This window comes from Palaemon carinicauda, chromosome 22, assembly GCF_036898095.1.
Source record: "Palaemon carinicauda isolate YSFRI2023 chromosome 22, ASM3689809v2, whole genome shotgun sequence".
NCBI lineage: Eukaryota > Metazoa > Arthropoda > Malacostraca > Decapoda > Palaemonidae > Palaemon > Palaemon carinicauda.
Genome location: NC_090746.1, coordinates 89,230,148 through 89,244,619, shown reverse-complemented (window position 1 = coordinate 89,244,619; position 14,472 = coordinate 89,230,148). Strand labels below are relative to the sequence as shown.

Below are 14,472 nucleotides of genomic sequence, written 5' to 3'. Positions count from 1 at the left end.
TAGTTCATTCAAAACTACGTTTTCAATCTCTCACCGTACATTGCCTGGGGACAAGAATAAAAAAAAAAACTAAAAACGTTTTATCCTTTCTCCCCGTACAGAGACTAGGGACGAGAGTAACTCGAGAACAACGTTACCCGCTTGAACGGAACGTTTTCTCTCCTCTCTCTCCCTCCGTCTCTATCTTTCTCTCTCTCTCTCTCTCTTGATTTCGCACCTAACAGAAGAGCCCACTTACGTTTCGTCAAAAAAACATGTTATTTGACCAAAGGAAAAAACTGAAAGGTTTTTCAATTAAAAAGTTCCTTTAAAATAGAATTTAAAACATTTAAGCTTTGAAAGAAGAATGAACAAAACGTCAGAATCGATTTACTCTTTCTGCAAAGTGAAACCGTGATACTTTCTCTCTCTATCGTAACGATAGAGCGCAAACTGCGTAGCATAAATAAACTAAACGTTAGTTCATCTTTGAAACAGTACGAAGACTATTCAAAGAAAATCTTTCATAAAATATCTATTAAAAAATATTCATTTAAAAAGTTTTAAATCATTAGCTCTTTAAAAGCTATTTACGATTGAAAGGGCTCAACGTTGTTTAACTTCGGTTTCCAAGTTAGGACCGCCTACTCTCAGGAAAGGTCGCATATAAACAAATCATTAAAATTTATTTTTATGTTTATTATAAATGGAAAGTTAATCGAAGAGGCCTAATAAAGACGGTGAGATATAAAATATATAGAGGAAAATCTATAAATAATTTATAACGTGATAAGATAATTGCTAAAAGCCTAAACACACTTCCGTCTAAGGGAAGGGTCGGCCATTTAAAAGTCAAAGAAAGTCCATACTCTCTTTGTCATCAAAAATTAAATCTATCCAAAAACGAGTTCAAGGATTTATTTGAAGAAAAACACCTGTACTGCGAAAGCTCAAACCAAATTAAAGTACTTCACCAAATATGATGGGAAAAACTCCAGGTTCAACAGCGAGTAAAAGTACGTCTTGTCGACACGTCGACAGAGAAGAAATTGAAGGTTTTGTTTACATCCGAGAGTGGTATCTGGCCGACAGTTGGCGCTGGTGGGCACACCCGCAACCTGCATAGCGATCGCTCGCGAGTTTTTTATGTATGTGTCTGTCGAGCAACAGAGTTGCAGCTATTATATATTCACCGGCTAAGTTAAATATTTAAAATTAGGAATTTGGTGAACAAATAAATCACTGTCAAACAGTTGTTGTAATATGATTGGTGTTGTCTGGTCACCAGAAACTCAGGGTTCCTGTAGCCTGATTGTTAACGTCTCAGCCTGGTGTTTACCAGTCGGGGGTTCGAGTCCCGCTCAGACTCGTTAGTACCATTAGTGTCTGGAACCTTACCATCCTTGTGAGCTAAGGTTAGGGGGTTTGGGGGAGCCTATAGGTCTATCTGCTGAGTCATCAGCAGCCACTGCCTGGCCCTCCCTGGTCCTAGCTTGGGTGGAGAAGAGGCTAGGGCGCTGATCATATAATATATGGTCAGTCTATAGGGCATTGTCCTGATAGCTAGGGCAATGTCACTGTCCCTTGCCTCTGCCATTCATGAGCGACCTTTAAAAACCTTTAAAAAATTGTGTGTAACCAATGTGAAGATGACAAAGAGTAGTCTCCCACTTTGGGACATCATGTTATCCTATATAACATTTGTTATTTCTCTCATCTTATTTTCATCTAAACTATCCCGATCCTGTTATTGTAAAACAAACTCTTAATGCTTGGTAAAAAATTATTACAGAGGATATGATTGCTACTTTGCTTAGTAGCAACTTGGCTGCAGCATTCTTTCCCAGTAAGTCTGCCTCCTTATCTCCAAGGACACTACATGTGCCAGAACCGTGCAAAATTGAACTGTTATACATCTCAGCCTAATAAAAAAGAGCCATTCTAAAATCTTTAAAATTAAGAGGTTACTGGAATTTAAAACCAGTAAATCCTGTAGGACGCTTCTTGCACCTCTAAAATTTGTAAAATTGCCCTGCTCTTTTAATGCTATTTTTCAGTAGTAGTAAGTATGCCATACAGCTTGGCAGTAAATACTGAAGATACTATGGGAAGTGCACTTTTACAATTAAAAGCAAAGCTATATACTCCAAATACTTGGGCGAGGGCCACATGATAATACACGTATGCAAGAAATATTACTTTCCCATGTACTGTATACTCTTTTTTTAGCACTTCTTTCTTTTGATTTCCTTTACTGTTGGAGGCACGATTTTCTTTTACTGTATTTCATTATTTTACTTTCTTTATAAATTTTTGCATGAGATTATTATTTCCTATTGATAAAAATGATAGTTTAAATATATATAATTTGAAATGTTGATATAGAAAAACATGGAAATTCATTAACGTTTTATTAAAGAACATGTAATTATTGAACATTTGTATAATTACATTTTTGTATATTCACACTCTACCAAACATTCAATATCTGGTAGGATTTCAAATATCACTACTCTTAAGCTAAGCCGCAAATGTTCATTAGTAAGTCTTGATTTAGTTTTCAATTTGACATGTTTCATCCTGGAAAATATCTGTTTGCATAAATAGGTACTTCCAGAAAAAGAAATATAATTTCTTGATTGTTTCAATATCTCCAGATACTCTTCCCTTGGCAAAAACTTATAAAACTCTAGAAGAGATGTCCCTTTGAATTTTTTTTATGAAGATAGTTATCTCCTTGTAGCTCAAGTAATTTCAAGTAATTTGACTCGGTATCCTGTTTGGAAAATTATATACGTAGAGGTTTTGAATAAAAGCTTATCACATTAGCCATATTTTTTTACATTCAAAAGTCATACAATATTACTTGAAGTTATTCAATGCTGAAATCTTTACTTCATAATAGGTCTCGAGGCCACCTCCCTATTTTTAGTATAAATCTTATTGGTTGCAGAACATTCAAAACTCGTGTAGAGAACGTTTATTCCAAAACTTGCAACCTAGACTGTGGCGTAACACAAAGTGGTGTTTTTAAGTGGGATTCTTTGCATTGGCAATTAATGACATAGTTGCTCAAATGCCCCAGTGAGTGCAAAGTAGCCTTGTGTGGATGACTTTGCAATGTAATACTCGTAAAACAGTCTTCGTCATTTACAAAGAATCTTAAATAACTCCATTCAAAAACTAGAAGTTTGGACTGCATCCGTTGGTTTTAGAATTTCTACATAAAAAACTCAAGCAATAACGTTTTATAAAAATATAGGATGGAAGCAAAACCAAGAAATAAACCTCACATTAGGCAACTATCACATTCAGTCCTAAGATAAGGTAAAATTTTAGTGTCTAATATTCGATACTCACCTTAATTGGAAAGCTAGTGTATCCTTCGTCAAATCCAAATGTAATAATGGTCTAAACATAATGAAAAAGTTGTCTAATGCAATATTGAGTGCAAAGAGATCAACTATACTGATCTATAAGTCATTAGTATTATTGATAATAGATTATGGTAGCCCAATATATGGATCAGTATCTGAAGATTCTTTGAAGTCTCAAGATCCAGTACATACTCAGAAGGCTAAGAGTATGTAGTGGACCCTTTAGGTCTTCACCAAATACCTAAACCCTTGTCCCTACATGGAGATTTTGTAACTATGCGAAGTGCATTAAAGATCCTACCCACCAATTCTCCAGCAAAGTTCTTCAGCTACATTGATATATTTCTAAACAATCGTGAACCACCATTCCAAATAATAAGGTTTTTTGGGCTCAAGCCATGTAGTCCTGATGGAAGGTTAAAGTAGCTTCCAAGGGATATTTGAACTACAGCGATATTCCCAGAGAATTTACCTTTAGGTCTCCAGAATTCTAACTCCTGGCGCCAATATCCTTAAAATTTCTCTTAAGGATATCGCATAATCAGGGGACATATATCTTGATACGACACATAGTAATCTTCACCCTGAATAGCGTTTTCGCCTCGAGGGGGAAGAGTGGCAAATTAGAAGGGGAGACGTTATCAAGGTTACCCTTCCTACCATACTACTATTGAGTATCTAGATGGCGCCATATCCAAGATGGCGGTTATTCCTATTTTTGTAGCAAATTCACACGGTGGTGTTCCGTGTTGATCTAACCTTTTTGATCGATTTTGTGAGGATTATTAGGCAATCTCCTGCTTCTTTCGCCTCTGGAAAGTTGAGTATTGATTCTTTACAGTGTATAATTTTTAGCTTCTGCTCCACAATGAAATTTGAGTAATTAATTGTGTTAGGAGCTAGGCCAGTCACCGGAGGCGCCATAGGCGCTATCGTTAGCAGAACGATTCCCGGTTGTAATAGCATTAATAAATTATGAAAGCTATTTAGACAAAATTATAATAGTAAAGATATTTATTTTATGCATAATTTCCTCTTCCTTTTGTCGATCGTATATGTTAGAGTTTCGGCGATTTAGGTAACCGAGATCTTATCTTGCCTAGGCTAGCTAGCCTAGGCGATGTAGTATACTTTCAGACATTATCCCCGTTTACCCTCGTGTATCGTTTTATTAATTCAATGGGAGATAGTACATCTCCTAGAATTATATAACTCGATACTTGTCTCCTCTGGAGATTTAAGGGTAATCCCTCCTTCCCTCTGAGTGCCGCCGTAGGCGGCAACCCTTTCTGGTCTTGCCATAAAGTAGTTCACTCCGGCTTGACTAGGCTAGGGTTTTTCTGTCTCCCACATTTGCCGGCGAGAGCCTGGCTTTGGTTTTCGACAGAATCTCAGAGTATTCAGTCTTTCTGCTGGCAGCAGAGCTACAGGGTGAGTAGTCACTCCCCTGCCGGCTTAGCTGCCGGCATAGGAGGCTAAGCCTCCCTAGGCCGCACCTGAAGTGGTAGTATAATGCCGCCACCTTCTCCCCTGCGGTCTAGAAGACTAGTCCTGTGTTGGCAGACCCTAGGCTGAAGAATAGACATTCTTCTGCCGCCTAAGATGGCACCGACACTGAAACGATGTTTCTCCGGCATTGAGAGGCGGCGGCAGGATTGCCGCCACTTAGCACCATTTCGGCAGACCCTAGGCTGAAGAATAGATATTCTTCTGCCGCCTAGAATGGCGCCGATATCGAAACAGACTTTCTACCTTGTGTGGTAGCGGCGGCAACCTTGCCGCCTTCTTCCACACTTTACAGGACCCTTTTCCCTGCCCCCTCTGTCCTTTAGCGATGACTTAGACATCGCATTCCTTGTGGCCGTCGTCCTGCAATCTCACTGCTTGCCGGCGGGTTGCAGGGCCAGCCAGGCTCCTACTTAAGCAGCTGTTTAGCCACTCAGTCTTTCCCTTACGGACATAGGATACGGGAAGGTTGTGCCGGCTATGGCGGCTGCCGGTGGGAGACCCCTCTGCCGTTCTAGGTTCTTCAGTCCTCCCTTGGACTGCCATCCACAGAATGCCGGCAACGGTCTTTGTGGCTGGATGGAAGCCTGAATGATGCATTCTCCCCTTCCCTTTGAACCTTCCTTCTGGAGGAAGGCAGTAAGTTTATATACTTACATCCTTATTTAGTGTAATCATACATTGTAATAAGGCAGTCCTTCACTCCATGCTTTCTCTCTCTCTATCAGCTAGTGCCGCCAGGTACTAACCCGGCCGGCCGGGCCGGCGCCATCAGGTACTTACTCAGTCAGTGGCATGCCGACTGTACCGGTGCCGCTGGGTACAAACCTGCCAGTCATATGCCGGACGGACTGTGCCGCCAGGGACTAGCTGCACCGGCAATATGCCGGCTGAATTACAGTATATGATTATACAGTAGCCAGTATATTTGCAGTACAATATATACTGCAGATAGAAAACTATTGTAAATTTATATATTATACAGTAGTTATTTTCCAACATATGTTGAGTATCCTTGCCCAGTCTTTTGCTGAGACCAATCCTATATTAAAAGAATAGAATTCCTTCAATACTCTGATTAGAAATCAGTCTACAATTTACCCTACAATATTAAATATTTAGAAGGGTCAGTGGTTGTACACTTTCTATCCCTAAAGGTTAGAACCCTTATCTTTGAGCTTCCCTGATCAGGAAACTCTATAGTTTCAATATTGGAAGGGAAGGTCACAGCAATTGGCTGGGTGGGATACACAAGTATGTGTCTTTTCTAATTTCTAGTCCAGTCGGCGACATGCCGGCCGGACCGTGCCGCCAGGTGCTAGCCATGCCGGCAACACACCGGCAGAGCTACAGTATATGATTATACAGTAGCCAGTATATTTGCAATATAGTATATACTGCAAAAAAAAAAACTATAGTATTATTATACAGTAGTTAATTTCTAACATATCTTGTGTACCCTTGTACAGGGTTGCTGAGACTGAACCTATATTGAAAGAATAGAATTCCTTCAATACTCTAATTGGAAATCAGTTATACTTACCCCACAATATTAAATAATCAGAAGGGTCAGAGGCAGTGTACACTTCTTCTATCCCTAGGGGTTAGAACCCTTCTCTTTCAAGTTGCCCTGATAAAGGAAACTCTTTATTTTTAAAATTTGGGAGAGGTTACAGCTATTGGTTGGGAGGGATACACAAGCATGTCTTTCCCTATTTCTTTCTTGCTTACTATCCTAAGCTATAATGATTAAAATTTGAATAATTGCATATCTGTTTATCATGTGAGATAAACAATCGTATACTCATTTTGTTTTCCTTTCTTTACAGGAGGAACCCCAGTGACATGCGATGCGATCTTCTGCAATCTTAGGAGTAAGTACTTCAACGGTCATACAGCATGCAGGTCTCATGCACTCTGCACCATTATTACCGAATCCCTGCAATATTGAGACCCCCAAGTCTGCAATATCTGCTGGACCTTAGTGACCGAAGGTTTTGATGACTCCAAGTCAACGGAGTCTAGGGATGCGGTATGTAAAAAGCTACGCAAATGGGTAAGAGGGTTCCAGAAGAACTCTCCGGGACCATACGTACCTACCGATAGGATGCGTAATTTACTGTTCCCGAAAGCGGGTAGTGAAATGGTTGTGCCCCAAGCACGATTCGCACTTCCCTGCGTCCAGATTGCCATCGAGACGGATAGCAGGGAGGCACCTCTGGGAGAAGATGACGATGTCGTGTCGGAATTTCTTCCGTCTATGCCGGCTCCAGAGCCGTTACCCTCGACGTCTTCGCCTTCTACCCCTCCATTGGACAACACGAGCCAGGCGCTGGTCCATCTTATGGATTTAATGGAGAACATTCACAAACGAGGCGAGGCAAGGGAAGCGAAATTCAAGAGAGAGCTCAGTGAAGCTCCACTTATCACCTCCTGAGGGTCATTCAAGCGACCTAGAGACCAAGACCTCCCAACCTGTTCCAAAGCCAATCCCTGGAGGTATGCGGAGCTTATGCCGATTTTGAACAGCAAACTCTACATCTCAGAGAAGATGGGAGCTGTCCCCTTAGACGATATCCAGCTTTGGCCAAGCTTTAACGCTTTCCCTGATTGCTTCATTCGACTAAAGCATGAACCAATATCAAAAGAGGAGACAGAACCGGAGGAAGTCGTGGTTTTCGACCACGATAAGGCTCTCTTGTCAAGAAGCCTGAGAAAGGAGGGTTATTCGGTATCGAAATTATCCGCCTTGAGCAAGAAACACCCAACCTTTCTTGCTCCTGCTTTAATAGCATTCCCCTTTATGTGGAAGGCATTTAAACCTGTTGCCAAGGCAGTGGAGGCAGGCAAACCATGCCCTGCACTTGAGGAGTGCAGGCCTCTGTCACTAGCCTTACCCATGCAGGAGAAGGAATGGAAGGAAGTCCACCTAACCTTCTCAGTAGGGACACTGGACGCGGACATCGCTGGACGACAGTTTAGTGAGAATCTCCCTAAACTTTCAGAGTTTCTCTTGTGCAAGGAATGAAACGAAGGAGAAACTTGTGGCCTCCTTATCCCTACAAAACTGCATAGAGATGTGTGCAGGCCAACGAAGTACCCCAGACATGCTCATGGTCATGGCCAAAATTCATATGGCCACCTTAGTAAAAGACCTATATGCTTTTATGAAGGCTAGGAGAGCCTGTAGAGTTCGTTTTTGCTGCTGCAATAGTGAAACATGAACCCAGGAAGCTGATATCTTCCAACATCTGGGGTAAAGACCTCTTTCCAAACGATGTAGTCAAAGAGGTAGTCGAGAAAGCCATCAAGGAAAATAGGAACCTTCTCCAGAAGTGGGGCATCTCTTCAAAGAGGAAGTCTTCCCCGGATGTGGGTCCCCAACCTAAAAGGAAGACGAAAAAGTCTACTTTTCCCTCGGCCTGCTCAACAATATCCCACAGTTTCTATGACCGCGGTGCCCCAGGTAGGCGGTCGAGGAGGTAAACCCTCCAATCAATCGAAGTAAGGAGACGCTTCCGGTAGGAGTGCGGTTCCAACAGTTTCAGGATTGTTGGCCCTTCGATCCTTGGCCCAAGGCCTAATCAAGATTGGACTAGGATGGAAACTAGACATGTCTCCACCATCATTTCCTCAACTCTTCCAACACTTCAACCCCGTATTAGAAGAGTATACCCTATAGCTCTTGAGCATACAGGTTATAAGGAAAGCAAAGTCCATCAAATTCCAGGGAAGTCTGTTTTGTGTTCCCAAGAAGAACTCGAGAAAACTCAGTCATTCTGGACTTGTTGCCCCTCAACAAGTACATAAGAAACAGCAAGTTCAGGACGTTAATCCTTCTACACATAAGGACCCTATTGAAAAAAGGGGCGTTCACAGTCTCGATAGACCTGACAAATGCCTATTGGCATCTTCTAGTCAGTCGCCCCCTCTCCTCCTACCTAGGATTCAAGTTTCAGAAGACAAAGTATGTTCTAAGAGCCATACTCTTCGGACTAAACATAGTCCCAAGTATCTTCAAGGAATTGGCAGACGCAGTCGTGCAACAACCACGCCTAGAAGCTGTTCAGGCAACAAAATACCTAGACGACTGGCTGGTGCGGGCAGCACCAGAAGTGGCTGGTCTGCAAGCATCCATGGAAGTAACCCAGTTCCTGGAACTTCTGGGATGCAAAATCAACTTCATGAAGTCTCGACTCTCTCCAGCTCAAAGCTTTCAATGACTGAAAGTCCATTGGAACCTGAGGTCACATTGTCTCTCCTTTCTCTTAGGGAAGAAGGAGGAGATCGCAGGGTCGGTCAAGAGACTCCTGTAATCCAACAGGATTTCAAGACGCTAACAGGAAAGAGTACTGAACTCTCTCCAGTTCGCAGCAGTGACAGATCCAGTGGTAAGAGCACAGCTGAAAGATGCGTCAGGAGTCTGGAGAAGATACGCATCAAGTGCTCGAAGAGATCTAAAATGACCAATATCGGCCTTACTTTGATCACTTCTCAACCCATGGTCGAAGGCCAAGAGCCTAATGAGGACCGTGCCCTTGCAACCACCTCTACCATCGATGATCATCCATATGGATGTCTCGACGGAAGAATGGGGATTTCACTACCATCAAAAGAAAGTCCAAGGGACTTGGTCATCTCTGTTTAAGGCCCTTGTCATCAACATTTTGGAAGCCATGGCAGTCCTTTTGACGTTGGGAAAACTCTACCCACGCAGATCAGCCCTCATCAGGCTGATCTTTGACGGCGGAGTGATAGTGAGACGTCTGAGCCGACAAGGCTCGAGATCGTCCCAGATAATCTAAGCAATATTAGCCATACCTTGCTTGAAGAAATGGCACCTATCAGCAGTTCACTTACAAATTATCTGCAATGTGACGTTTGAGGCTCTACTTAGGCTCAAGCCGATAGAGTAAGAATGGTCCACAGACGCAGACTCATTCTCTTCCATCTTGGAAAAAGTCCTAGAACTGCAGAACGACCTCTTTGTGACGAGCGTCATCAAGAAACTACCTCGATATGTAGCCCCATACGAGGACCCTCTAGAGGAGATAACGGACGCCATGTCCCTAGTTTGGAACGGATGGACCGGGAATTTCCTGTTCCTTCCATCCAATCTCCTACTGAAGGTCCTCAACATGCTGAGATCCTTCCAAGGAGAGGCAGCTCTAGTGGCTCCCAAATAGCTCAAGAGCTACTGGTCCCCTCAAGTGAGGGAACTGAGGCTGAGGCTGGCCCTTGTACCGAATCCAGCACTGTCTCAATGGGTTCAGAAGTTAAATGTCTTCGCTTCATCACAGAGAACCCAAAACCTTCATTTCATGATTTTCTCGCCTAAGCGGTTAAGAAAAGATTTGGGACCTCAAAAAGCTGTATAGACTTCTTAGAAGAATACAAGTCTAAGTCAACTAGAAGACAATATGAATTGTCTTGGAAAAAGTGGGTTGCTTTTGTTAAAGCAAAAGGACTGAAAGAAATTTCAATAGACTTCTGTCTGTCCTTCTTTATCCACCTTCATAATCAAGGTCTGGCAGCTAACACAATAACTACGTGTAAGTCAGCCTTGACTAGACCTCTTCTATATGCCTTTCAAGTGGATCTGACAAACGAAATCTTTAACAAGATCCCGAAAGCATGCGCTAGACTTAGGCCTGCAGCTCCTCCGAAGCCCATTTCAAGGTCTTTGGACAAGGTCCTACATTATGCTTCATCTGTGAACAATGAAGATTGTTCTCTCAAGGATCTAACCCAGAAGGTTATTTTCCTGTTCGCTATAGCCTCAGGGGCTAGAGTTAGTGAAATAGTAGCCCTATCAAGAAATGAGGGTCACTTTCAGTTCACAGAAATGGGAGAACTGAATCTCTTTCCTGATCCAGCTTTTCTCGCCAAGAATGAGCTACCCACTAAAAGATGGGGTCCCTAGAGAATCTGCCCTCTGAAGGAAGATGTCTCTCTATGTCCAGTAGAGTGTCTAAATGTCTATCTTCGTAGAACTTCAGATTTCAGGGGAGGACAGCTCTTTAGAGGAGAAATCTCAGGATCAAACTTATCCCTAAAACAACTGAGGGCAAAGTTCACCTACTTCATTTGCAGAGTGGATCCTGACAGTACACCCGCAGGTCATGATCAGAGGAAAATTGCTTCATCACTGAACTTTTTTCAGTATGTGGACTTTGAGCGTCTTCGCTCATATACTGGATGGAAATCATCCAGAGTGTTCTACAAACACTACGCTAAGCAAGTCCATGAACTGAAGCATTATGTGGTGGCGGCAGGTAGTGTATTAAAACCTGTCGTCTAGTGCTGCAATGAACAGTTAATTGATTGGGACTATCAATTAGGGTGAAAAGGTGTTGACACTCCCAGTGCGATACCTTTCAAGTGAGTGTCACCATGGTGACACTAAGACTGTTCAAAATCTCAGGTGTGGAATTATACAGATAACACTTGTGCCATGTGTACATAGTACACAGTGTTGATAGTATACAACATTTACAGAATCTACATTGGGAAAATTTATCAAAATTTTCAGTTTTAGAGTGGCTCTCATAATTTCTTCCCTTTCAGGGAGGGTAAAAATATTTTCTGTATACGTTGCACGTATAATTCCTTTAACACGTTACACTCGTTTTTCCATTTAGTCATTTATTCAAAATAAATGTCTATTAGAATGTAATTGCGTCCTATTTCGCCCTGCAATTTGCACACTATTCTCTTACTTATTTAGTTAAATAAACCTCACATCATTGTATGCTTACAAACAATGGATATAGTTAACACTTATATTGTTCCGACGATATATACAAACCGTGAGATCATTTGTATATCTGGTGGATACTTATGTTTGTTCATACAATATATGCTAACCTTGAGGCCCCTTTTCTACTGTCTAGTATGACTCTTCCCAGCAGGGGGCAGGAAGCACTAACATTGTCTATGATTAGGGTAATGACGGATAATGGTAACGTCATTTGTCTCAATGGTCCAGATGACCATAGAAAAATTGTCCCAAGGTTAAGGCACCTATGAAAATCCACAGATACAGTACTTTCTAGTAATTCTCTGGTAAACTTCCATCAGACGACATGGTTTGAGCCCCAAAAACGGATTTTGAGCAAAGCGAAAAATCTATTTTTGGGTGAGATAGCCATGTCGTCCTAATGGACCCACCCTCCTTTTCTATAGAAAAGGCCTTGGCAGGATCCCTCCCAAAACTACTATATCTGTAGCACCATGCCCAATGCTACTAGGAATAACCGCCATCTTGGATATGGCGCCATCTAGATACTCAATAGTAGTATGGGAGGAAGGGTAACCTTGATAACATGTCCCCTTCTAATTTTCCACTCTTCCCCCTCGAGGCGAAAACGCTATTCGGGGTGAAGATATACGTCCCCTGATTATGCAATATCCTTAAGAGAAATTTTAAGGATATTCGCACCAGGAGTTAGAATTCTGGAGACCTAAAGGTAAATTCTCTGGGAATATCACTGTAGTTCAAATATCCCTTGGAAGCTACTTGTAGGAACCTTCCATCTAACCCAAAAATTGATTTTTCGCTTCGCTCAAAATCCGTTTTACAATCAACAAACATCAGAATAAGCCTTAGAACCATATCTTCTTCCACCTTGGACCTTAATGAAAACAAAAATATGCTTTTATATTTAATATCTGTCAAAGAAACATAATCATACTCAAGGTCACCATAAACACCATGCCTTGGAACATATCTAAAGAAAAGGACCTCATTATGCTATTTATACTGATGGCTCTAAATTTTCAATGGGTGATGGCTGTGTTGGACTGTCCTCAGACAAAATGCCAAAATGCGTCAGCTCTGATTACCCAGTGAAGCATCAGTATTTACATCCATTATAATAGCAACTGAGATGATTAAAACTATTGAAGATAGGGTGAATCATAAGTTTGTCATTTATACTGATTCAAGAAGTTCCATCCAAGCCCTAAAGGGTTACACTCATAAGAATCAATTTGTATTAAAAATAAAATAGCTCATTGACAGGTTCTATTCTCGTGGGGTAAACACAGAAATATGTTGGATCCCATGTTGGGGTTTAGTGTGTTGTCACCCATGTCGTTTATCCTCCTCATGGACTTTGTAATGCATAGAACAGTCAGAGATCCTGGAGAAGGATTGGACTGGATTGGTGATAGGAATTTAGCAGACCTAGAGTATGCTGATGATGCTGTCCTTCTTAGCAGAACACGACAGGATTTGCAATGCTTGCTTACCGGAAGGCATGAAATATCACACAAGGTTGGGCTGAAGATAAACAGATGAAAGACAGAGATGATAAGAATGGAGTATGCAATGGAAGATGAAACATCATTGGAAGGAGAAAGGATTATTAAGGTAAAATCATTAAGTATTTAGGAACTAATATCTCCAATACAGGGTCCTTAGAATTAGAGTTTAGTGAAAGATTGAAAAAAAGCAAATCCGACAATCGCTAGGTCAAGTAAAATTTGGAAGTCAAATCGCCTGAAATTACATATAAAAAATCAGACTATATATCAGATCAGTGAGATCTGTGTTACTCTACGGTCATGAGTCATAGTATGACAATAAATAATCTCCAATAGATTTAGTAGATTTGAGAACAAAGTCCTTAAAAGGATATTGGGAGTTGAATGGCAGAAAAGGATTAGAAATGAAACTATAAGAGAGATTACTCGAGTGCCACATGTGGATGAGATCATGATAAAGGGTAGATGGAGTTGGTTTGGGCATGGTCTTCACACTCCCCAAGAGAGATTAGTTCACCTAATGTTCAGCTGGGCTCTACAAGGCACTAGAAGGGTTGGAAGACCCAGGCCTAAATAGCTGAGCACTATGAAGTGCGAAGTAGGTGATGATGAATGGAGAAGTATTGAATTCAAAGCTCAAGATAGAGACAACTGGTGAAATCTAACCAAGGCCCTTTACGTCAATATGTGTACGAGATGATGAGGATGAGGAGGATGGAATACTCATTAAAATTAACAAAATGAATGGAATAGAAATAAGTTTGGGGAAAAGAAATAAATAGACTGTCTGACATCCTAAAATGAACCTACTAGACTTTCATGAAATTAATTCCTCCATCAATGACACCTGTGAGAGCTGACTCCCAAATGTCAACTCCCTACCCCAACCAAGAAGGGATGGTACCACTATGTTTAGAAAGTCTCAAGTGTAAGCCAAACCCGTTTGATGGGACTGGGAGCATTTCAAGAATACAATCATCCCCAATATAGTGGCAGGCAAACTGGATAGAATGCCGAGAGTCCTATCTCTATGAAACCGGCCCACCCCAGGAATCCGAGAGCCAAATTTCAGCACGAGAATAGTTCCACATACCAATATCAGAATACTGACACTCCTATGGTCCAAACATTATCAGGTACAGTAGTTGGCTACACCACCACAGCTCTTGCAATTAGTTTTGGAAAAATTCTAATCCCAGCAATGGTATCCTTTATCAGAAATTTAGATAGTGAAACAGAGATGAGAGGTTGGTCAGTAAGGTGAGAGACAGTTAATAAAATACGAAGGAGGTGGAAGTAATAATAAGAGTTAAAAAAAAGTATCTGAGAGATATTTTGAGTC

The 14,472-nt window shown here is 41.4% G+C and overlaps 1 protein-coding gene across 2 annotated transcripts in view; it reads right to left on the bottom strand.

Moving 5' to 3' along the window:
* Positions 1-14,472, bottom strand: part of LOC137616608 (ankyrin repeat family A protein 2-like) — a 106,773-nt gene that overhangs the window by 49,100 nt on the left and 43,201 nt on the right. The window lies entirely within an intron of this gene.